The sequence below is a fragment of the Triticum dicoccoides genome, chromosome 4A, assembly GCF_002162155.2.
Source record: "Triticum dicoccoides isolate Atlit2015 ecotype Zavitan chromosome 4A, WEW_v2.0, whole genome shotgun sequence".
In the NCBI taxonomy this organism is placed as follows: Eukaryota; Viridiplantae; Streptophyta; class Magnoliopsida; order Poales; family Poaceae; genus Triticum; species Triticum dicoccoides.
In genome coordinates this window covers 570,577,617-570,604,737 of record NC_041386.1, presented here as the reverse complement: position 1 = coordinate 570,604,737, position 27,121 = coordinate 570,577,617, and positions in this window count along the sequence as shown.

The window sequence follows — 27,121 nt, the reverse complement described above, 5'->3', positions numbered from 1 at the left end:
TCTCGACCATACCTTCGAAACTAGATCCCATGTTGATATGTTTCGATGAGCTTTTTTCAAGTAAAAAGTTACCATGTCTATGTTGCCTAAGTTATAACATAAGTGGGGAAGCGGCGATTCGGTGCCCGAGCGCAGATGCTCCTGAAATCATCGTCGTACGATCCTGGCTCGGGATGCGAATAAATCGCACTGGCGCACCTGACACGAGTTCGTGGAAAAGCGACATACAATGGAATACGGTAGGAAACAGTGGCTCGTTGTGGACCTGAATCGTATGTGTGGAACGAAAGGGCACGCGCGGCCATCCTGGTCCGTGGCCCGGAACGTTGTCATAATTAACGAGCCATGGATCAGATAAAGCTGAGCCGTTTGTCTTACATGGGCCCATCTATCTTCTCCGAGCAAGTCCTGGCGGCGGCGCTCCCCCCGTGCATCAGGGGCAGAGTTTTTTTTGAAAGACCCAGCATATCACTAGCTTTTCATTGATTTAGCAGAGGAGAGTTGCAAGAATTTGGTCAAGTGACCAGGAAGAAAACAGAGGAGGAAACAGATCCTCCCCTTGTACATCTAGGGAACTATCTCATGACCAAATCCCCAAACGGGGTCTCGAGACATGCCGCTCCGGCCAAACGCCATTGCTCCAAATCGCTCCTAATCTCGCTAATTACATCTGAAACTTGTCGTGTGGCGCCTCTGAAAGTGCATGCGTTGCGTTTAAGCCAAATTCACCAGAGAGTCATTCCCATCAGGGATTGCACCCCTCGCCGAGCGGCCGGAGGAGACCGAAGCACCAGGGAGGTGACGATCTCAGTGGTGGATCTCCCGCTCGTCTCCACGTCTGGCCTTAGAGCCTCGCAACATCTCCAGGATGCCGCCTGCGTCCAGAACCTCCGCGCGAATGGGCATTCCCAGAATAAGTGCATCGATGATTCTAGGCTTCTGGAGCACAGGGCGCAGAAGTATCCGTTCTCCCATCCTCGACGTTGAAGTCGGTCATTGCACCACGGCTTATCATGGTGGAGAAGCCAGCAGAACATCTTGACATGCCCCGGCACCCACGTCTTCTAGATCAGTGGCTTGAAAGAGGTCGTGGGGCGGTCGGAGAACTGGTTGGCGTAGGCGGAGCTGGCGGAGTATTCAGAGCTACCGCCGCCCCACATCCAAGTGATCTCGTTGGTGATGTCCAGCTGCAGCGTGATTTCTGCCTCTCTAATCGCCCTAGCCAGATGGATGCACTGCAGCATGATTGTGTCGTTGATTTCGCCGAGCTGAAGGTCGAGTATCCATCTATGCCCCAGAAGCGCGTCGGCAACACTCCGGTTCTTGCGGATGGAGTGCCTGAATATGTCCGGGAATTGGAGCTTGAGCGGGCGACCGCCGAGCCAATTGCAGTGCCAGAAGGTGGCCTGTCGCCCGCTGCGCACGGCCACGGTAGTTGCCGACGAAGAGCGCCCGGTCCTTGTCGTCGCGCGGCGATCCCAGCCCTGCCCAAGGCTGGTATGGGTGTGTCCATGCCATCCACAACCAGCGGAGGCGCAGGGCTCTAGCGAAGCGCTACAGGTCCGGCACGCCCAGCCCCCCGCGATCTGTCGGGGCCGCGACCACCTGCCACCGGACCTTGCACTTGCCTCCAGCGAGCTCATCGTCCTGCGCCCATAGGAACCGCCTGCGGGCCTTGTCGACTTCCTTGAAGAATTTTGCCAGAGCCCGAAGAACTGCAAGCGCGAATGCCGGGAGCGCAAAGAGCACGCACCTGACCAGCACACGGCGCTCCGAGAGTGGCATCAGGCGACCCTTCCATCCCGCTAGTCTAGCTCTAATCCCGTCGAGGAGGTATTGCAGATAGACTAGTCTAATCCTGCCTAGAAACACCGGGATGCCGAGATATCTAATGGGGAAGCCCACGATCTGCCCGCCAAAATTCTACAAAACGTGTTGCAGGTCGATGCCAGAGCATCTGATGGGTGCCACAGTCGATTTCGCCTGGTTCAAGTTCAGCCCCGTCGCTTTGCCAAAACCCTGCAATAGCTCCATGATCCCATCCACATCCTGTCTACTTGGGTTGACGAAAACAATAGCGTCATCCGCATATAAGCTGACCCGCAGCCCCACCACACCTGTTGGGAGCGGGGCGAGGGCGCCGGCTCGCGTGGCCGCGGCGATCAGGTGGTGAAGAGGATCTATTGCCAGGATAAAGAGGAGAGGGGACAGCGGGTCGCTTTGCCGTAAGCCACGCTGGTGCTGGATGATGGCTCCCTCCGCGCCGTTGAGGATACAGGTTGAGGAAGTCGAGGAGAGGAGCTGCTCCACCCAATCTCTCCACCGTGGCGGGAAACCGAGTCGTTGCATTAACTCCATAAGATACTCCCAGGAGACGCTGTCAAATGCTTTTGCTATGTCCAGCTTCAGAAGAAGTGTCGGCTTGTGCTTGCGGTGGAGCATCCTCACCATGTTCTGAACGAAGAGGTAGCTGTCTTGGATTCCCTTCTTCTTTTGGAAGGCACTTTGGGTAAGGGAGATGAGCTGATCGATGACTTTTGACACGCGCAGGGAGAGGACTTTGGCAATCAGCTTCGCCACGGAATGTATTAAGCTAATTGGCCGGAAGTCTCCCACTGTGACTGCACCATCCTTCTTTGGAAGCAAAGCAATCAGCGCTCTGTTCAGCGACGCAAAATCCCCAGCAGCCAGGTGGTGGAACTTGTTGAAAACAGCCACAAGATCGTCCTTGATCGTCAGCTAACAAGCTTTGTAGAAGGAGCCAGAGAACCCATCTGGCCCCGGGGCCTTCTCCGCCGGCGACGAGCACACAGCCGCCCAGATTTCAGCCTCGGTGAAAGGATTGTCAAGGCCACTGCTGTCCAGCACCGGCAGGTTGATCGCGTCCCAATTGATCGTGCATTCTCTGTTTTTCCTTGTCCCCAAGAGCTACTGGAAGTGCTCCTGAATCATGTTCGCCTTGTCTTCGTGGGTTGTGGCGATCAGGCCGTCCCCCCGCAGCTGCTGAATGAAAATTTTCCATCTTCGCGAGCTAATTTTGGCCTGAAAGAAAGCAGTTTTGGTGTCACCGGCCTTCAGCCATGTAACATGGGAGGCCTGTCTTTTTCTGGCACGCTCCAGTGCTGCGAGGCCAACAATCTTCAACTTGAGCAGCTTCCTGAGGTGAAATTCAGATTGGGTCAGACTCTTCTCTCCTGGGCCACGTCGAAGCGGAGCACCACCTCGGATGCTAAGTGGAACTGAAGTTTTGCGTCGCTGAACAAAGTCTTTCCCGAGATCTTCAGGTCAGAAGCGGTCCTCTGAAGCTTGGTCTTAAACCTCACAAACGGGCAGTCATGGTTGACAGGCCTCTCCCAGGCCCGAGCCACCGTTTCCTGGAAATGGGGGACGCGAGGCCAGAAGCTCTCAAATCTGAATCTGGCTTTGGGACGAGGCGAGGCGGCGTTTGCAAGCAGGAGCGGGCAGTGATCCGAGCAAGCCGTGGATGCCGCAGTCAAAGTGTGGTTTGGGAATAGGGCCTCCCAGTCCATGTTGCAGAAAAATTTGTCGATGCTCACTAACGTAGGGTTTTGGCGCTCATTGCTCCACGTAAATCTCCTGTTTTTGCACTTTATCTCCCTTAGGCCGGCCTGATCTATCGCTGCTCTAAACTTTCCCATGAGCCGCCTGTTGAGGTTGGAGTTGTTCTTATCTCTGGCTTCGTATATGATGTTAAAATCACCGTTGATCACCCATGGATGGCCGGGGGGGAGCAGCTGCAGCAAGCTCGAGCAGGAAGACATCTTTTCTTGCTTCATCAGCCGGTCCGTAAACCGTTGTTAGCCAAAATGATGTGCCAGAGCACAGCAGCGTGATGATCGCCGTGATGGAGAAGAGCCCAATGCTATGCATGGCAATGCTAGCGATGGTGGAATCCCAGAAGATGGCCGCACCACCGTGGGTGCCGATCGCCAGTAGGACAGCGCAGCCATCCAGAGCGCACCCACCAATGTCACGCACCAAGCTAGGGGACCAAGTGCCCATCTTTGTCTCCTGCAGGCAGAGGATCCCCGGGCGCAGGGCACTAACTAGCTCACTAACCGTGGCTCTCGTCGCCGGCGAGTTGAGCGCTCTCACGTTCCAACTCATGAAACCACATGTGTCGTCAGTCATTTAGGAACAGGTGAATTCTCCGGGAACCAAAGCTACTAATGATGAAAGTGAGCAAATGATTACACACATCCAGCCGGACCGGGGCGCGTCGGCAACCACTAGTAGCACCCAAAACATGCCGACGACGGGCAGACCTACTCATCCTAGTAGACAACATTTGAAAGAAACCTAACTCAATCTGGCTTAAGGCTAGACGACACCGGAGACTAGTCCTAAAACTACAGAGCATCTATGACATGATCACACTTGAACTCCGGTCGCGCCATCAGGGCCAGCGAGGTCGGCCATGGCGCGCAGGGCATCCACGTTGAGCTTGGTAAGCTTAGCAATACAGGTGATGTCATCCTCCGAGAGCGGTTCCTCGAAACACCGCACGAGCGCCTCGGCCGCCTCCATGGTCATCCTCTCCTTGGGGCCGAGTCCACCCAGCTCCTGCACCAGCCGCAGAGAGGCGTGTTGCGCCATGGGGACGGGGCTGTTTATGGCCGCCTGCCGCGCACTCTGCCTGGTTGGCGCCGAGGGCGCCCTCGTCTTTGGTGGCACAGAGGAGCGGCGGGAGGCCGGCGGGGGCGGTGGCACCGGGGCGGGGAGAAAGGGGGAGCGACATTGCGGAAGAGCTGCCGGGGCGTCGCCGGTCCCCCCTCCAGCTGAAGCTCGAGGACCTGCTGCGTGACGGCGCCAAGTTGCACCGCGGTGTTCACGGCCGGTGTAGGGGCGCGGCAGGCCGCGCTGACGAGGTCGGGGCGCATGTGAGAGGTGAAAGTACATGTAGTCCCCATGTGTGGTTTTGGTAATTAAATGACAATCCTAATGGACAAATGTTTGCACTGAGATATACATTTGAAGGAAACTTCCATTTGCAATGCATGAAGAATATTGGATGAATTGGTGGATGAAATCCATCAACATCTATATATGCATTGAGACTTGATAATGAATGACAATTCCTATGAAGAAACAATGACATCAAGTTATATAGGAAGGTTTGTTCCATGGGTGATGCAAGAAGGATATTGAATGGATTCGGAATGAATGCCATATACATGTAGTTGTGCATCAAGATTAATCATGGAGCAAAGATTAAGGTTGACCAAGATGAAGACCGAAGATTGAATTCAAAGATGGTCAACACACAAGCGCAAATCATGTGCCACGTGAGATCTTGTGGTATGGTCAGAATTTGTCAATTGCGCTTTGTGTACTAACCCATACTATGTGTTGCCTATGTTTTTGAGAGGAGATTCTCATGGGCTCGCATCGAGAGAGATATTTCAAGTGTCTATGAGAGGATGACATCAAGTGTTGATGATCATGGTTGACAAGGGCAAGTTCAAGATAACTATCCCGAAGGATTACATGCTTGAAGCTTGTGGATGATCACATGATGGACACATGAAGATAAATACAAAGCAAAGCTTCCCACATTGTGTATGGGGGAGCTACTTGAAGACTTCACCAATGTCTTGCCATTCAACTTGATCCAAGAAGAAACTTCAACTTCAAGCTCAAGTGAAAGGCTCGAGTCAAAGGTATTAGTTCCTTCGACGTTAGTGTTGTGGAGTGATGAACACCGAAAGAACACATACACTCAAGAATGGATTATTGATAGCTATGTAGTGTAGACCTTTTATGATTCTTGAGTTATAGGGATACCGCACTATTAAGAGGGGATCAAAGGGGTTCGTGATAGATTTGCTCAAGTCAACATCTTCTCTACACAATTCCACTCATATCCTATATACCAAAGAAAATCCAAAGCCAAATAGGTTACCCAAATACATGATAAAACTTTTGCATATTTTGCATCCTCCATTTTGGTTCATCTTGGGTGGTTCTCTATGTGAGGACCTGGGTTTTTTTCATAGCTTCAAAACGAGCCCAAGATCATCAAAATCGGAGTCCGGATGTAAAAGTTGTGCCTGTTTCAGTTTCTAGGCTGCAGCAGTTTGGTTTGGCCGGATCATCCGGGTCCTCTCCCATATCATCCGGGCTTTGCCCGGATCATCCGGGTTCCTGCCCGGATCATCCGGGTTATTCGTAAAATTTATCACAGAAGCTTATTCCGCTAGCCGGATCATCCGGCTACCCACCCGGATCATCCGGGAATTGCCCGGATCATCCGGCTATGTCCCCGGACATCCGGGTATCTACTTCACCACATTGTATATTGACCTTCCCAGATCATCCGGGCATTGCCCGGATCATCCGGGTATGCGTCCAGATCATCCGGGCAGGTCAACAACTGCGGGAAACGGCTCTATTTTCTTTGGGGGTATAAATATCCCTCTCCCACTCCGGGGGAGGGTTGAGCACTTCATCCCAAATCGTCCCAAGAACACAAGTGGCTCCCTCTCACTTCTCCTACACCAAATCTTAGATCCCGGAGAGATTAATGAGTGTTCTTGAGAGTTGTTCCAATCAAAAGATAGATCCTCTCCCTCTCCCTCTTGTGACCAAAGCAATTCGTGATTTGAGCAAGTCTTGAGCATTTCCCCCTTGATCTTGTTACTCTTGGAGGTTGGAGACTCCTAGGCGGTAGGAGTGCTCCGGTGAGGAATCAACTTGTGATTTGTCCCCCGGAAAGTTTGTGAAGGTTTGGAGGCCGCCTCAAGGTCTACCACTAGTGGTTGAGAATCGCCTTCGTGGTGATATCTCAAGGAGAATAGGGTGAGCCTTCGTGGCGTTGGTGTGCCTTCGTGGTAACATCCACCTCTCTAACGGTGACTAGCTTCCCTCCAAGGAAGTAAACATCGGGATACATCCTCGTCTCCGTGTCTTCGGTTAATTCTAACCTTAGCCACTACTTGTGGTTTACTTTGGTCTCTTGACCTTGCATTCACTATATCTTGTTGTCCTCATTATATTGTGGTGGTTGATTATATTGTGTTGGCCATTTCCTTGTAGAGATTATTTTGGCCTACACTTCATATTCCGCAATTCATACTTGCTACTATTGATATACATTGTGATTAGTGTGAATTGCTAACTTGTGTTATAAACTTCCATATATTGTGATATTGCTCAAGTAAGTTTGTGTAACTTACTTGAGTTTGCTTGTATCATTAAATTCCATATATTGTGATACAATTTGTGTAAGCTTGTATTGCTTACTTGTGGTTGTGTGTATTATTCATTTCCATACCTCGTGATATACACTGAGTAAGTTTGTGTGACTTACTTGTGCTTACTCATATCCTGTTGTTCTCATCTTGTTTATGCTAAGTTGTTGGTGCACTTAGTGAGCCTAGTATATTTAGGATTTGTGCTTGAAAAGTATCCGCTTAGTTTATTTCCGCATTAGGATATAGCCAAATCCGTAAAAGATTTTAAAACGCCTATTCACCCCCCCCTCTAGGCGACATCATGGTCCTTTCAATTGGTATCAGAGCTAGGTCTCTCCTTATTAGGCTTAACCGCCTAGAGAGTAACGATGTCGACTAGTGAACTAGTGCATGATGACACATTTTATTTTAATGGCACAAATTACATTATGTGGAGATTACGCATGCTTTGTCACTTTCGGGCCATGGGTCCAAATGCTTTGCGGATTGTGGTTGTAGGGAATTCAAATCTAAAGGATGGACAATCTCCATCACTTGATGATATGCATCTTGATTGTGAAGCTTTAAGTTTCATTCACCAAGCTATAACTTTCGAGGTGTTCAAGTCAATCTCGTCTTGTTTGTTGGCTCATGATGCTTGGACCAAAATTGAAGATATATATGGTGGGTCCAATCTTCATGAAGACAATATTCTTTTTGGGGAGTTAATGGAGGAGTTCTCCACATTTTTAAATCATGAAGAGCTCTCTATTGCTTCCACCTCCGATTACTTGCATACCCCAACATCTTTCACTTCACCAACATGTGGCATACCACAAGGTAATGACATGGTGAGTGAAGAAATATCCTGTAATGATGGTGTTAAGCTCATTTGTGATGATATGCTTGATCTCCCATGTTGCCATGATAGAAATATCGTGATTCCCTCTAGTTCTATTTGTGAAACTAACCATGTAGAGGAAATCAAGAAAAATGAAGCATGCTTGGTTGATGAAGAACCCTCTTCTCCAAAAGAATCATCATCAACCCCTTGTGTTCACATGTGCCTCATGGCAAGAGGTAATGACGAGGTATCATCTTCTCTTAGTGACTATGATGATAGTTGTAATGAGGAAGATGATGAAGTCTTGACCCAAAATCTCTATGAGATTGGGAAAACTCTTCGTAGAGCTAAAAATAACACTTATAAAAGGTTCCAAGATGTTCTTGCTTGCTTTCAAAAACGTAATGACTTATTTCTTTACGAGCAAGCAAAAAGTGAACAACTTGAACATGAACTTGCTATGGCTCATCAATGTCTTAGTGACTTGAGGTCTTTAAAAGAAGAGATTGAAGTTACGCATTGTAAACTTAAAGAGGATTTTGAGCCCCTTGACCTTGACTACAAGAAGGTAAAAGGAGATCTCATCAAACTCTCTAAGTCTCATGAGGAACTTCAAGCTACCCATGCGGAGTCCCTAGCTTCTACATGCTCCTCTCATATTGATAATGATGCTTGTGCTACTAACTCTATCTTGTGTGAAGCATCGATATTAAAAGAAAATGTTGACCTAAGGACTCAACTTGATTTGCTAACTAGCAACTATGGGAAATTGGAAGAAAGTTATGAAAAGCTCTCGGGCACTCATGAGGATCTTATAATCTCTCATGATGGGCTAAAGTTAGCTCATGAGGCTATGTGGACCAAGGTAAAATCGTGTGAGTCTCATGTGTATATTAGCACATCTTCTACTCGAAATGCCTTATTGCCATGTGCTAGTCCTTGCAATTCCTCTCTACATGATATTGGTACATCTTGTGATGAATTGCTCACCATGCCTTGTTGCTCTAACAATGAAGTTTCTACTTCCTCTAGTTCTTTTGTTAATACTAACCTTGTAGAGGAAAATAAAGAGCTCAAGGCCCAAGTCACCAGTTTGAAGAAAGACTTGGAAAAATATTGTGATAATATCTTGAGTGTGCAAAAGGACCTTCAAGACAAAATTGGACTTGATTTCATCTCCAACAAGAAGAAGGGACGAGATCAAGTCAAGAATTTGGCCAACATTATTTGCTTCAAGTGCAAGAATGTTGGACACCATGTGAGATCTTGTCCATTGAAGAAGAAGGCTTCAAGTGTGAAGCATCAAGGGAAGTGGCCTCAAGTTCAATATCAAGATAATGAAAGGCCTCTTCCCATGCCTAACCAAGATAATGCTCTCCAAGTTGTAAAGGTAAAGAAGAAGAGAAAGGGGAGCACATGTTGCTATATTTGCCGTAAGAAGGGACACATAGCTTCATCTTGTTCCAACGGTAACATATCTAAGCCTCCTATAGTCAATAATCATTATTCTCTAAAGAAGGATATTGTTGGCAATGTGTTTGCCAAGTTTGTGGGTTCCCAGAGAAGTTTGAAAGTGGACAAGACCATTTGGGTTGCCAAGCCTATTGTTACTAACTTCTTAGGACCCAACTTGGTTGGGGACCATCAAGCACAAACTTGATCAATAGGTGTGTGGAGGGCATTGGAGACTTGGCTACTTCATGAAGAAAAACTATTTTCACCATATGTTATGGTTAATGCCAAGTCAAGTGGATTATCATCATATCTATCAATCCAATGCTCCTCTTTGCGGTAACTTGTACTTGCATTGTTTACATTGAAAGTTACTATGTCCCTTGCATGTTTAGGTTTTGTACCTAGCATGTGCTTTTATAGTTGTGCTTCCTAGTATGCTTGATTTGTGTTATCTAGCATGTGTAGGTCACAATGCACTTCATATATTTGTGCGTGTGTGGTTTCAAGCCTTTATTGCTTCATTAGTTGAATCTTCCTTGGCTGGATCATCACATTATGGGGGAGTGCTATGTTTTACGGATATCACAAACCTTAAAGGTGTATGTATGTGGGATACCACCTAGTATTGTTAGTGCAATATTATCAAGGTACTATGTGGTATGTAAAGCTCATTTGAAACTCAAATTCTCATCCATTAATTATCCTTAGTTGGGTTTCATTTGCTTCTTGTGGATAATACATGGATCATCATATTATGGGGGAGTGATATGCTTTGTGCATATCACAATCCTTGTTAATATGAACAAGTGAGGGATGCCACCTAGAATTTATATTTGAGATTATCTTATATCTCCGTGGCATGCAATGTCGTGTTTACGTATGGCATTCTTGTGCGGTTTTGCCCATGGTTATCTTTAAAACCATATTTGGAAAATCATTTGATTAAAGCTATTCCAATTATTGCTTTTCATGATTATCTATCTAGTCGGAATGTTAATATTATGCTATCCAAGCATTGTGGTTATTCCTAAACTCTCATGTTATGCTTGTGTTAGTATAGATGATCATGTACTTATTTGGTTTCTACACCCAATGATAACCCGAAATACCATTTTGTTCGAATTCATCTTATTGCTCTATATGAGAGTTTGTTATATCATTGTTTATAGTGTCCTATATCTACTTGAGTGGGATATTCCTATGAGTATGTGTGCAATGCATATCTTATATGCTCATTGTTTTTTTTCTTGGTTCATATGTTGAACTTTGTGTGCTATCATATGTTGATTTGTCACTTTGATTCATTTTGGACAACATGAATGACTAGTGTTGTTATTGGAAGTATTAATAGTTATGTGGTCATTTGTCCTATTTGTATCTCCCTGGATTTTGGTAGGCTTATGCATGCATATTTACTATGTGTAAATTCACATGCCTTGTTTGCCTTATTTGATCCAATATATATATGGTAAATCCATCAAATTCTTAATAGCTATGATGTGCATGAAATTCAAATTCATATCAATAGGCACATATTTAAGTGGTTTTACCCTATGTGTTGTAGTTATGCTAACTACGTCGGACCCAATAAGTTTGGGGACCATATTGTACTTAAAATGTTTTAGGTACATTTGAGAAGCATTGGGTGCTTGGCTTATTCATGAAGGTGGTGGCACTATGAGGAAATTAGAGCCAAGCTTGGACATTTTATTGATCTACAACTTCATACCAATGCTATCTCGGTAACAAGTATTTACTTCATGCATATATATAGAAATGAGGTCAACCTTGTGTAGGTTCCATCATGGCATGAATTTCTTGACTCGTTCCTGTGATACTTGTTTCCTTTCTCAAAGCATCCCAACAATGATCTCTTGTTGCTAGTTGTGATGTCTTTGATGGTTGTGTGTTTGGAGTTCATTAATATACAATAAGATTATATTAAGCCATGTGTCATGCTTTCAAGCAAAGATCTCATTTGTATATTTTATGACTCCCGTTTTGATATCTTATTCCTTCCTTTTGTAACTATTTTATGTGTACATCCTTCTTTGTGGATATCATCTACCTAGTATCTTATACACGTGAGAGAAGTTACATCTCTAGTTGATATCCCTATTCTTTCATGTCCACCATTTCATTCACTTTTTATATCTTTTTGGTGGCTCCATGGAAGCATTTGTTGAATGAGTGCATGTCTTACCTCTTTCCATCTTAGTGCACTCATGTTTGGTGAAGATTGTTGTCCTCATGCTTGTCTTGACAAGCCTATTATTTCCTATCTTCATCATGGGTTGTCACAAGCTTTTATTTTTAGTTTGCTATTAGTGAGCTTGTGAACCCATTTTCTTGATGTGTGTGTGACCTTCTTAACTTCATGTGTGTGGGAAGGACATGTCTTGCACCTTGTATCTCATTTACTCAAGGCTATGTTGATGCTTAATTCTCATCCTTATACTAGTCTTCTCAAGTGCTTTGACGTGTCTCACACACATCATTTTGGTTGTGCCTATTCTTAGGTTGCCTCATGTACATGTTGCTCAACCATATGTTTGTTGCAAATGCTAGGCTTCTTTTCTTATCTATGTTTGCTTGCAATTGTTGTGTGTTCCTATTGATTTTGGGGGAGTGATGATCCTATTTTGTGCACTTGTATCCAAATAAAAAAAATCAATTATGCACAAATCATGGGGAGCTTCTCTATTTTCCTTAGAACACTCCTTTACCCAAATCGTAATATTCTTTTATTCTTTTGGCTCATCGGATCTTTTGATTGCTTGCTTCACTTTGTGTTATGCAAATGAGATCAATTTGTGCCATGTGCTTTGTGCCATGTGCCTTGCTATTATGACTAGGCTCAAGTTGTATAATAGTGGATTCACTTGGGGATATCATGTTCTTATCAATTGCAACCTTTCTTTTTGTGTATACGAGTTTCTTTGTGGATACATATCATGATTATTATAGGCCACTTAGAAATTTTTATACATGAAAAAGTTCATATCTTCATATCTGGTTGCATTCTATAGATTTCGAGCTCCTTTAATTGTTCATCATTGAATATGTGCATTTGCTTTCACTCACATTTTGTTATATGCACACATCAAGGAGGAACTCATACTATATTGGTCTGCTAGATGTTTTGTCTTCCATTTTGGCATTTGTTGCCAATGGGGGAGAAGTTTAGAGGGTTTAAGATAAATATCTTTTCTAGTTCTTGTTGTCACTCATGCATATCTACCCTTGTTATATATTCTTATTGCATGGATGAGTCTTGTATATAGAGAAAGTTTAGAGGGTTTAAGATAAATTTAGAGGGTTTAAGATAAATATCTTTTCTAGTTCTTGTTGTCACTCATGCATATCTACCTTGTTATATATTCTTATTGCATGTATGAGTCTTGTATATAGAGAAATCTTCTCCTAGTTTATGTCAACCAATATATGCAATGACATTCAAAGTTCATTCACAAATTCATATATTATGGGGGAGTTTGCTCTATATACTATGGGTGTACTATCATCAAATGCTTGTGTAGTGTATTGATGATACTACAACCATCCCAAGTATACAATTTATCCTTGGATAAATTTCATGCTTGTTTAAAAATTCATTATATAAACCCTCTTGTTGAGATTGTCATCAATTACCAAAATGGGGGAGATTGAAAGTACATGTAGTCCCCATGTGTGGTTTTGGTAATTAAATGACAATCCTAATGGACAAATGTTTGCACTAAGATATACATTTGAAGGAAAGTTCCATTTGCAATGCATGAAGAATATTGGATGAATTGGTGGATTAAATCCATCAACATCTATATATGCATTGAGACTTGATAATGAATGACAATTCCTATGAAAAAACAATGACATCAAGTTATATAGGAAGGTTTGTTCCATGGGTGATGCAAGAAGGATATTGAATGGATTCGGAATGAATGCCATATACATGTAGTTGTGCATCAAGATTAATCATGGAGCAAAGATTAAGGTTGACCAAGATGAAGATCGAAGATTGAATTCAAAGATGGTCAACACACAAGCGCAAATCATGTGCCACATGAGATCTTGTGGTATGGTCAGAATTTGTCAATTGCGCTTTGTGTACTAACCCATACTATGTGTTGCCTATGTTTTTGAGAGGAGATTCTCATGGGCTCGCATCGAGAGAGATATTTCAAGTGTCTATGAGAGGATGACATCAAGTGTTGATGATCATGGTTGACAAGGGCAAGTTCAAGATAACTATCCCGAAGGATTACATGCTTGAAGCTTGTGGATGATCACATGATGGACACATGAAGAGAAATACAAAGCAAAGCTTCCCACATTGTGTATGGGGGAGCTACTTGAAGACTTCACCAATGTCTTGCCATTCAACTTGATCCAAGAAGAAACTTCAACTTCAAGCTCAAGTGAAAGGCTCGAGTCAAAGGTATTAGTTCCTTCGACGTTAGTGTTGTGGAGTGATGAACACCGAAAGAACACATACACTCAAGAATGGATTATTGATAGCTATGTAGTGTAGACCTTTTATGATTCTTGAGTTATAGGGATCCCGCACTATTAAGAGGGGATCAAAGGGGTTCGTGATAGATTTGCTCAAGTCAACATCTTCTCTACACAATTCCACTCATATCCTATATACCAAAGAAAATCCAAAGCCAAATAGGTTACCCAAATACATGATAAAACTTTTGCATATTTTGCATCCTCCATTTTGGTTCATCTTGGGTGGTTCTCTATGTGAGGACCTGGGTTTTTTTCATAGCTTCAAAACGAGCCCAAGATCATCAAAATCGGAGTCCGGATGTAAAAGTTGTGCCTGTTTCAGTTTCTAGGCTGCAGCAGTTTGGTTTGGCCGGATCATCCGGGTCCTCTCCCATATCATCCGGGCTTTGCCCGGATCATCCGGGTTCCTGCCCGGATCATCCGGGTTATTCGTAAAATTCATCACAGAAGCTTATTCCGCTAGCCGGATCATCCGGCTACCCACCCGGATCATCCGGGAATTGCCCGGATCATCCGGCTATGTCCCCGGACATCCGGGTATCTACTTCACCACATTGTATATTGACCTTCCCAGATCATCCGGGCATTGCCCGGATCATCCGAGTATGCGTCCAGATCATCCGGGTAGGTCAACAACTGCGGGAAACGGCTCTATTTTCTTTGGGGGTATAAATATCCCTCTCCCACTCCGGGGGAGGGTTGAGCACTTCATCCCAAATCGTCCCAAGAACACAAGTGGCTCCCTCTCACTTCTCCTACACCAAATCTTAGATCCCGGAGAGATTAATGAGTGTTCTTGAGAGTTGTTCCAATCAAAAGATAGATCCTCTCCCTCTCCCTCTTGTGACCAAAGCAATTCGTGATTTGAGCAAGTCTTGAGCATTTCCCCCTTGATCTTGTTACTCTTGGAGGTTGGAGACTCCTAGGCGGTAGGAGTGCTCCGGTGAGGAATCAACTTGTGATTTGTCCCCCGGAAAGTTTGTGAAGGTTTGGAGGCCGCCTCAAGGTCTACCACTAGTGGTTGAGAATCGCCTTTGTGGTGATATCTCAAGGAGAATAGGGTGAGCCTTCATGGCGTTGGTGTGCCTTCGTGGTAACATCCACCTCTCTAACGGTGACTAGCTTCCCTCCAAGGAAGTGAACATCGGGATACATCCTCGTCTCCGTGTCTTCGGTTAATTCTAACCTTAGCCACTACTTGTGGTTTACTTTGGTCTCTTGACCTTGCATTCACTATATCTTGTTGTCCTCATTATATTGTGGTGGTTGATTATATTGTGTTGGCCATTTCCTTGTAGAGATTATTTTGGCCTACACTTCATATTCCGCAATTCATACTTGCTACTATTGATATACATTGTGATTAGTGTGAATTGCTAACTTGTGTTATAAACTTCCATATATTGTGATATTGCTCAAGTAAGTTTGTGTAACTTACTTGAGTTTGCTTGTATCATTAAATTCCATATATTGTGATACAATTTGTGTAAGCTTGTATTGCTTACTTGTGGTTGTGTGTATTATTCATTTCCATACCTCGTGATATACACTGAGTAAGTTTGTGTGACTTACTTGTGCTTACTCATATCCTGTTGTTCTCATCTTGTTTATGCTAAGTTGTTGGTGCACTTAGTGAGCCTAGTATATTTAGGATTTGTTCTTGAAAAGTATCCGCTTAGTTTATTTCCGCATTAGGATATAGCCAAATCCGTAAAAGATTTTAAAACGCCTATTCACCCCCCCTCTAGGCGACATCGTGGTCCTTTCAAGAGGGCAGGGCCCCGCCAGACGGTGACTCAGGGGTGGGCCCCGGGTGGGTCCCAAATTGACCATCGCCTTGACCGTCTTGAAACTCCAGAGGGGCGGCCAGTGCGCCCTCGACCACCCCCTCGATCTCCATCAGCATGCGGTCAGCACGCTGTGGAGGAGCCAGCTCGCCTGCGCCATCATTGAAGAAGTATGTGACTGGGTCGGGGGAGGTGCAGGCCGACGGAGGGGCTTGAGGAGGCAGGGCAGGCGGTGGAGGAGGCGGGCGACAGAGCGGCTGAGGAGGAGTGGCCCGGAGCACAACGTCGTCCTTGCGGCAGCCCGGCCCGTGCCGGTGGCTCACCGGCGTGCGGCTCCTATGCCTAGGCGGTTCCTTCTTGCTTGCGGCGGCCTCGCGGCTGAGACTCCGGCCCAGCAGGGTGTCTTTCCAGGAACGCCTGCCGCCGCGGTTGTCGTCGTGGTCATCACGGTCGCGCCTTCCGTTCCCGAACTGCAGGCCCTGGCAGCCAGAGGAGGCCATCGCCTCCGGCCTGTGGCGCCCTTGGCCGTCCTCAACATGCCTGCTCCAAGTCCCCGGGTAGATCGCCGGGAAGGGGGCGTCGTTGTCGGACTCCGAGGAGGGGAGGCTGCTTTGACGAGAACGGGACGAGCGCGGGGATCGCGGGGTCCAATCCTCAATTCGGTCCATGTGCACTAGCAGACCACGGCGCTTGACGCCGGGGGCGGCGTGACCTGGCGGTGAGAAACCAAGCATGGCCTCCACCCGGCCCGCGCTCCGCGCTGCGCGCCAGATGGTACGCTTGGTGGGGATGTGCGCGACGTCGGAGACCCACACCCAGCAGGCGAACGACCTGGTGTGCCCGCGCTCGTGGGTGCGGCTGTCGAGGCGGTCCACGATGCAGAGGTCGCCCAGCACTTCGACGACGCCCTCCAGTGACCAGAGCTGCATGGGCATCCTCTCGATGACCACACGGACGTGGAACTTGCAGTCGTCTGGCACGTCGTGGTCGTCCTCGTGCCAGCCCTTGATCACGAACACGACGCCGTCCACCTTTACATGCCCGCGGCGGACTGCGTTCTCCTTGTGCACCGGACGAAGAAGTCTTCCGGGTCATGGCTGGTGACGCGCAGCAGGTGGGGAGGCGTGTGCAGCTGCTCTTCGATGGCCCGGCCAACCGCCATGGGGTTGGCGGCGTGCTGGGACACTGCCGCCATGAGCACCATCGTATGCTTGCGGAGGAGGAACTCCTGGTGCTCAATGGCCAGCGTGGCGATGATGATCTTGTGGCTGGAGCGGGGGCGACGAGACGGGTCGGTGTGGTAGGCTTGGCGATCCATGGCGGCCGGCAGCGGGGCCGGTGGTGGGGTGGGGAAGCGGAGCCTGTCTCTGATCGGGCCGCGAGCGGGGAGTTGCGTCGGAACTCTACTTTTGAACCTTGGATTCTGCGAGCATTCGCAGCCGAAGTGCCCCGGCTGCTTGCAAATGATGCAATGCAGGGGATCTCTGCAGTCTACTACACGGTGGAGGGTGCTGAGACAGCGGAAGCACGGCCCATCGAAGAGGCTTAAGAAGGCAGCGCGACCGCTCGAGGCATTAATGGCGGGGCGCCGGCCGGACCGCCCTGACCTGGAGCGCCTAGGAGCGCCTACAGGGTTCTTGCTGGCGCGGCGCTGCTTCTTGGATTTGACCGCCGTCCACCCGTCTCCGTCGACAGAAGAGGAAGGAGAGGGCGGAGGAGATGGCACAACCACAATGGACTTGAGCCTGCCTTTCCCAGAACGGGGGCGCTCCGCACGGACCGCAGGAGGAGAGGGTGGCGCGTCCTTGGAGCACTCGCCCCGCAGCAGGAAATGCGGCGGAGGAGCGGGGCACGCCTTTGACGCGAGACGAGGCCGCGGAGAGACCAGCCCGTTCGACGGACCGGCGGATCTAACAGGAGCGGCCACGGACGCAGGGATGCCCCAGCCAGATCCAGCGCTGCCGTGGGAGTGCGAGGAGCGCGCCGACCCGGCGGGGGAGGCGGAGCGCATGGCGCGAGGAGGGTGGGTGGCGCTCCTGCCTGGCAGGTAGGGACGGGGGCTAGTGGCCTTGGCCGGAATGGCCAACGGCGCAGGAAGGGCTGGGGCACAGGAGGGTGCCTGGGATTTAGTTTTATGTGATTGAAGTTTTCAAGTTTTCGCCTCAGGGGCAGAGTGGAGAATGGAGAATAATGGCCTAGAGTTCCTTCTCATGAAGTCGACAGGTTAAGTTTCTATGGATCTGCAAGCAAGACAGCTGCTGCTACGATCGCCTGGGATCCGGAAGCAGCTGCGACGGCAGCAACCAGCCTGAGAACTTGGTTGTCGACCGTCGGGTCTGTCGGCGGGATTGACTGATTCTGAGCCTGGTTAGGATGAGGAGCGATCTACTCCCTCCGTCCCCATAATATAAGAGCATTTTTACACTAGGTAGTACGTGGCAAGGTTACCCTGATGGGCATTGTGTGCAGTAGGAACACCAAACAACTGAGTGTTTTGGTGCCCACCGGCTCGTTGCTGAGCACGGGTGATCTGCAAAGGAGTCATCCCTTCTCACATACGCGGTCTGAAAGTCAAAGAAACGACACTCGCGTGCCTGCGGATGCAGATGGAGAGTTCAGTATCACAGCTTAGTGTGAAGACATGATCTGGGCTTACTCGACGCACTTGTAGAACCAATGTCTGAACCTGACGCCCGTCCTAGCGACATTAGTCTTAAGCTCTGAGCCGCAAAACGGACATGCAATGAGAAGAAGATAGGGGCGAGTTTGGTTCCAGTTTGGAACAGTAGTCGCATTGCATATCCTTCTCAACCCAGTCTGGTTGAGAAAAAACAGGCCCTAATACGCCATATGCAACTTGTTTGGTTGCCTGCATCCCTAGTCCCTGCATTAGGTAATACGCAAGTGCACTTTGTTTGGTTGGTTGCATTGGCCCTAGCGGCACATGAACACGGCGTTTGCTTGCATACAGCGTACATGTTGTGCTTACCTTGTACCCTAGTTGGTGAGCTTACCCACACCTAGCACACCAACGCCACAACACAGCAATGGTGATGAACTGGGCGAAGATGATGAAGTTCTTCAGCTTCAGGCCGAACTGACGATCCACCTTAGCAGCTTCCACTTTGACAGCTCCAACCTTGGCACTGTCGACACTGCTGCCTCCGTGCTTCCGCACCCAGGCGGAGTAAGCTTGTTATGCTGCTTGCCTAGTCTTGAACCCTCTATAGTTGCTGTTGCTATATGATGCCACTTGTGCATTTTCTTCTTCTCATGAACTATAAACCCCTGGAACCTCACCGATGAACACGGCATACCACTTGCCCTAGCAATGCACAAGAGCAAGAGTTGAAGCAGCAAATCAATGGAGCACAAGTAGCAAGCAAAGTAGCACACAAAGAACAATGGAGCAGAAGAGAAGTAAAGCATGCATGATCATACAACATAGCAAGTTCAACCTAGCACTACCTTGGTGTTAACCTACCACCACATCCAAAAGAGGGTGTCGTCCTACCACCGCAAGTTCACCATCAGCGCGAGGGGTTAGTATATACCACATTACCACCTCACCAAAATATACAGACCATCAAATAGTTTTTGAGCCCTAGCTACACAAAATGTACGTCGTCATCGTCATCGTCGTCGTCGCCACCGCCATTGCCGTCGGGGATCATGCACGCTCATAGGCAGCACTACCCTAGTAGTAGTGCTTGCCCAGCCAGCTCCTGAGCCACAGCACCCTGTGAGCATCGGCCATGGCAACGAACCCAACACCTTGGGCCTTGTTGTCAAGCAGGTGGCTGAGAGCTGCCATGAGAGCCTCGTCGCTGAATCCACCCTCGGTCATGACAGCGCCATACAGGTCAGGGTGGACGTCGAGGGGCTTGCACTCCCTGATGGTTGTTGCCACCTCCTTCACCGCCTTAGTCATGCTGTAAAAGACATTGATCTCCTCCTCCATCAGGCCTCCTATCTTCCTCTTCCTATCATGGACGGGGTCAAATGGCTTGTCGAAGGGCTTCGCAGCGGCTTGTCAGGGCCATCATATCCTCGACGTTCGGTGTCCCAGGAAAGTCTGGCATGGGATAACCAAGAGGCTCACCCGATCCCATGGCATGCTTCCCAGTTGCCAGCCCGAAGGAGAAGATGTGCTGCATCTGGTTGTAGTTCTGGATGGGTGTGTTGAGGAACTCAGTGTCCCTTGGGTGGTCCTAAGAATGAAACACAAGTGTTGTTAGTTGCGATTAGGAGTAGGCAATGGTGGACAGTATGAAAAGGAAGAGGGATGTGAGCTAACCGCCACATGGCAGGCATAGTGCTCTGCCTCCAGAACTATGGAGCAAGTGTTCTCATCCCATGAGGCGCCGCTAAGGTCTCTCAGCTTGGACACTTGGATCCACCGACTTCTCCACTTCCTCAGGTGGTTGTACACCTGGGTGGCAGACACCTCTTGCCCACAGAACTCGAACACCTGCTTCGCAACGGTGTTCAAGTGCACCTCCTTGAAGCCCTTGTCAGTCCTAACTTCACTAGAGATGAGCTCACACATCTTTTTCAGCACGAACGTGGACATGAACGGCTGCCACTTCATGTTGTTCGACCTACCATCCTTCTTTGCCTTTGCTGCTGCTAGCTTGATTGCAGCGGCTACAGCAACAGTAGGAGTTGGCTCAACGAGCACTACTGGCACATAGAGGGAATCAGACTCGAACACCTCTGAATCAGGTGCCATCTGGGCCATAGGCTGCGAGTCCTCGACAAACGATGGAGCAAACTGGTTGTCGGACACGACAAGGGCCTGACTAAGATCTTGCGTCTGCGTGGTCATGCCCTACAATCGTAGCATGCATTGACAGTGAGCATAGCACACAACATACCGGACAATCCATGAAAGCAGGAGCATACATGTACATGGTTCATCACTATCATAGCAAGCACATGCTTCATCACTATCATACTAAGCATACCAGACAATCTATGAGCAGGAACATACATCTACAACAAACAGCATGCTACAAATGGACCACCAATAGCTACAAATCATAGATCTAAGCATGATTCAACACAAGCACAAGGTTCAACTTCAAACTCTACTAGTAATCTAGCCTACCACATGCTTGAACATCTAGCCCTACCACAAATTGCAACCGCAGCATAGCAACCAACCATATCAGCTCACAAATCAGATCCCTAATCAACCATCAATCTAGATCAAACACTAGCTGTAGCTCAGATCTAGCTAGAAGGAACAGAGAGAAAGGGGGATTGAACTCACAGAGGCCATGGCTGCAGCTTGAGGACGAGGGGGGATGGTGGTGGAAGGTGAACGCCGGCCGGTGAAGGAGCTCCGACGCCGTGGACCGCCGGCCGATGAAGATGCGCCACTTACCTGCTCGTCGGTTCCGATGCGCGTCGGCAGGAAAGCGTGAACGGAGGAAGAATGGTGGCGGGAGTTGGGGCGGTGAGGAGGGGCTAAATAGGGGTGGAGCGGCGGGAGATGAGCCGAAATCCTCCCGCCGATTTTTCGGCGACGCGGGCGAGCTCGCGCCATCTCCCTTGCTCGCATGAGGGGAGAAGCACGTCGCCCTCCCCTGCCTCGCCCGAGCCAGGCTCGTGAGCTACTGCCTATTCGTGCGTTTCCCCTGGGCCTGGCCTGGATGTGCTTTAAGTTTCATGCGATGCGGGCCGCACAGTGAATGCAGGAAACCAAACGGGCCAAATTCTTCCCGCCTGGGCCAGGCTGGGCCTAATGCGGGCAACCAAACACGCCCTAGTATGCTGACACAGGGAGACATGAGGAAGACGACTTGTTTCAAAAAAAGGAGGAAGACGCACTGGACATGGCAGCCGAGCTGCAAAAGGGTTAGCAGTGGGACGATGAGGATTTTTTATGCGAACTGTTGGTTGTGGGTGGGTGGGCGAGCTGCATTTAATATGTTCTCATCTGGTAGCCGTTTGTGTGCCCGGCCGCTCAGAAACAAGGCTGAGCCGTGCAATGACTCCCTGTTCTGCGTGCCTGGTGCGCGGCCTAAAAAGCGGGATATACTATCGGTAAATACGCCTGACAACACAGATCCATATGCGAGCTCGTGGTGTGGATAACGGGAGCATTTGAGACCGGGCTCAAAAACGAATATTCGCATAAGTGGTGCATAAGTTATCATGTGTCTATATAGCAATTGCCAGGGCATAAAAGAAGTTTACTCCAACCTTCTCCCCACATACACATGCATGCATGCACCAGAGGATAAAAAACTTGATATCATCATAAATTCTCCTATTTCAGAACTTGAACATGTTTTGCGGCTCAAACCATTGGTAAGATTGAAAATTCGTTTCGACCTAAAAATTTGCCGCGACAAGACCTTCGAAACTAGATCACAGGTTGATTTGTTCCAGTGACTTTTTGGGTCAAAAAGTTATCATGTTAAGGTTAAGTAAGTTATCATGTTTTATCGCGACAAGACCTCCAAAACTAGATCATAGGTTGATATGTTCCATTGACTTATTTGGGTCAAAAAGTTATCATGTTAGGGCTAAGTAAGTTATGACGCATGTGGTACGTAAGTTACCATGTTGTTTACATAGAAGTTATGGTGGGGTATGCTTTGCAACAACTTTTTTCCCCGGGTTAAACATTACCATGGTGCTTGTATATAGATTATCAGGTCTACGATGCGTATATTACCATGTTATTTACATATAAGTTACCGAGAGATGTTGGAACTTCTATTCCCCAGATCAAAAATGTTACCACGCATGGGCTAAGTAAGTTATCAGCTTTGTTGTGCGCATATTATATTAGCATGTTATTTACACAGAAATTATCAATGATGTGTTTTCCAATATTTTTATCACGAAGTCAAAAGTTATCACGGTGTTGTACATGGGTTATCACATCTGTTGTGCGTATATAACCAGGACTATTTCACATAAGCTACCGGAGATATATTTTTTGAACAATTTTTATTTCAGGGTCAAAAGTTACTGGCGATGTTTATATTTGACTTATCATCTCTCTTGTGAGTATATTATCATGCTATCAGGGTTTGTTTTTTTAACAAGTTTTAACCGGGTCAATAATTACCGTGTTGTTTGTAAATGAGTTATCAACTCTGATGTGCATATATTACCATGTTATTTACACATGAGTTGCCGGTGATATTTTTAACTTTTTACAGGTTAAAATGTTATCACGTTTGGGCAAAAATGTTATCAGCTCTGATGTGCGTATATTATCATGCTATTACACGCGGAAACTACCAGGGGTATGTTTCTCAACTTCTCTTTTGGGGTCAAAAGGTTATTGCGGTGTTTTGTATGTGAGATATCAACTTTGTGGTCTGTATAGTACCACACTATTTTCATATAAGTTATCGGGTTATGTTTTGAACAACTATTATTTCAAAGTTATCACGGTTTTTGGTACATATGTTGCCAGGCCTGCGGTGTATATATTACCAGACTATTGACAAGGAAATTATCCGGAGGATTGTTTCAACATTTTTCTTTAGATAAAAGTTATCACGGTGCGTAAATTATCAAGTCTGTGATGGGTTACGTTTCAAACAAAAAAATTATGTCTTGGTAAAAAAACTTCTTACAAAAAAAGAAAGTGTCGTGAGATGTTGAACACGCAAGACAAAAAAAAAGAAGTTTGAATCTTACATTCTTAAGAAGTTGATCCCCACTACTACCAGTTCTCTCAACATGTACACTGTCCACATCATCTTAATGCCACGTCAGCATTCACATGAGTCTAATCCATCTTGTATGCGCCACATCACCCAATTTCTTTCAAGGGAAACCCAAATTATTATTAGCCATTGGATCAGTAGATGCTCGAAGCCTACAATCGTGATCTCTTAATGTGTGCACCCCTAGAAAACCTTTTACCGTATGCGCCGCTAGGAATTCAATCAGTTTAATGCCCATCTCTCTGTTACCTGTGTTCAGCGTAGTCTTCTCCCCTTCCAGCGCCTGTTTTCTTTTCTCCCGTCCAGCCGCTACACATCTTCAACGCTTTGTATGGAGCGGCGGCTGGGCGTTCATCTCCACGCTAGGCGCTCCTCCGGCAGGACCGCCGATCCGACTTGCTTGAGCGACCGTTTGGGATTCTCCGTGGTTACGCTCCCCTTGCCAGTGTGGTGCCCGCGTTGTCAAGACGGCGTACACGGTGCCGTGGTCCTCCCATCCCTTCTATGTCTCTATTCCGGCCAAGGTGACTCCGGTGCCGCTCCTCCACCGGTCGTCTGAGCCGCCCAAGCCAGTCGCGGCGTCTTCTTGTGTCCACACAGTCGTGGCCTTCTGCCCTCGGCCATATGTGTCGGCCAACCGTACAACCACCAGCATCCCACACTGGAAATTCGACCGTGTGTAAACAAGGTTGATTAATTAATATAATGTTGTAATTTCTCTTCTGATTCATCTACTCCATAGCATTTGGATCTATCTTATTTCTTTGCTGTTGTTTTTTGGGATGGGCCCGTGCTCCTGTATCTTTTTGCAGCAGGCCACACGCAGTCGTAAATATGGAATTCCGACTTCTACTACTACATGGAGGTAAGCTCTAATGTTTCTTCCCGCATTTGAGCTTTGAAACCTTTATTGTTGCATTCTAACTCCATCCCCTTCCTCACTGTTGTTCATCAGGATGGCCCCGTATACCTGTCTCCTGATCTCTGTTCAACCTTCTGATCGTTGGCAATCTTACGCCTTAGAGATAAGCAGTGATGCTAGCTTATTGCTGCATTTTTATTCTTCTGCAGAGATTAACACTATGCATCGTATGACGGGATCATCTGTTCAAGATTTCTTATGGTTAATGTAGTCACTACGATTATCTCTATGTTATACAATATGATGTTCTGGCAATAACATATGGTTTGTTCATTTTTGTTTGCAGGTATAAGGTGCATTCTACACATTCTCTTATATTTTACCCCAATCAATATGACCTCACATAACACTGACGGTCGACAACATTCTTCGCTCCTAAATCAGCATTTCGTGTACGAATGACTGATGCAGATTTTCTCTACTCTTGAATTCGGCAATCTTTATCATTGCAAAATTCTGACACTGTCAGGTTTGTTGCTTCAACGTATCATGCATGTACTTTGTTTTAATTTCCAAATGCATAGTCCATTTATCACCCCTTTGGTTATATTGTCATAGGATATAGTCACAGGCTCATCACCGCTAGTAGAAGACATAAGAAATGGATGGCTTAAAAATTCATGGCATAAAAATTTAATCATATGTGTTTCTGGCAAATTAACGGTACATCTGCAGATACCATTTTTTCATTTGAAATCGTAAGTACTTCTTAAAAATTCATATAGCAACGATTCAGCCTTCACTACTTTCTAAACTATTATAAGTTATCAATTGCACCCAGGTGGTATATGTAAAGGGAAGTGAGACCTTGCATGATTGTCTAAGTTCTATAAAGAGAGCATGAAACATCGAATTTATACAAACAATTGGACAGCTGCAACTAAGTTGCTAGCCATTAATTCCATGGACAATGCTACCTGTCAAGTCTTCAGCGAATAATTGCATGAACAAAATTAAGCGCGATTTTATTTTTTGAGGGAAAACCAAGTGCAATCTTCCCATACAAAATTGCAGAGATGGCAGATACTCTCTCAATTTACCCATTAAGTAACTATTGGCTTTGGTTTTTCTAAAAGGAATCTGGCAGATCCATGCATGGATGAAGACCCACCATGCATTATATTATGCTATTATCTTTGCTGGATATTTTAAAACTATACAATAATAAAATATAGTAAATATATTGTTTTTGTTTTAGTTTCATTTATTAATCCAATGTTCATATTTCATATTATCAAATATGATTGAAATATATTGCAACTAATTCCCGCAGCAACGCGCGGGGTATCATCTAGTTCTACAAGAAGTGTGGTACTTAGGGGAGTTTATTAGTGCGCTGTGCGAGACAAAGTTGAGAAGATAAACCCGAAAAAATAACATGCTTTGCTGATATGAAAGTGAAGAAGGTCAACCCACCGAATCTTCGGGCCTGCGACGCCCCGCGTGTGTCGCTCGTGAAACTGAATCTTCGGACCCACTCGCCCAGGACATCACGCATATGTCACTCGTGAAACTAACTATCGTCAGGACGCTGATTACTCGCGTGATGCGGATCGGATGGTGACGGGATCATTTGGATCTGTTGGGATTTTCCAAACGTTTGGAAATAACCAATTTCGTATTATTAAATATACACTGTACATCCGGGTCGCAGCTGCTTGGCCCAGCATCTACCTCTTGCTCAAGCGCAGCACAGCAATGGCCAAAGCACGGTTCCTATTTGGCACGTAGGTCTCTGGATAGCGAGCTAGCCCATAGAATCTTCACGCGCCGGTTCAACATATGGGCCAGGCCGGCATGTTTTTTCCTTGTGTTTTGGAAAAGTTCTTGAACCTAGTCTGAACATGTGTTTTTTGGTTTTTCATTCCTTTATCTTTATCTTTTTTATTTTCAGTTTTTTATTTTACATTTTTATTATTTAATTTTCATTTTATTTTTTCCATGTTTGTTTTTCTTCTTCTTTTTCTTTTTCATTTCCCATTCTTAATTTTTTTTCTTATTTTTCTTTTTCATTTTGCGAACATCTTTCAAATTTGTGCACATATTTCGAATGTGTGAACATTTTTTGAAGTCATGAGCATTTATTGAAATCATTAACATGTTTTGAAGTCATGAACATTTTTTAAAATCTGTGAACAGTTTTTTGAAATCCTGAACGCCTTTTAAAAAATTGTAAATATTTTTTGGTATTATGTATATTTGTTTAAAACTCATGAATATTTCTTTGAATCGGCGAACATTTTTGAGTTGATCAATATTTTCCAAATTTTTGTGGAAATTCCCAAATATATTCAGTAAAAAGATTTTTACAAATTAATGATCATTTTTTGAATATGCAAACATTTTTTAATCATCGAAGTTAATTGGAAATTTTGGAATAATTTCTGAAATTCGAGAACAATTTTTGGATTTTTGTGATTTTTTTGTAAAATCCATGAACATTTAAAATTCCCCAAAAACTATTTAATATAAAAATTGTTGTTTTATGAATATATTTTCGAAATCATGATAATTTTTGAATATGTGAACATGTTTAAAACAATACTACCATTTTTTTCCATTTGTGAACTTTTTATGATTTCTCTGACATTTTTGAAAATCATGAATAATTAAAATTTACGAACATTTTATGGTTTCTCAAACAAGTCTTTTTCAATTTCACATTTTTTCAAATTCCAAGTTATTGAAAAAATAAAATAAAAAATAGT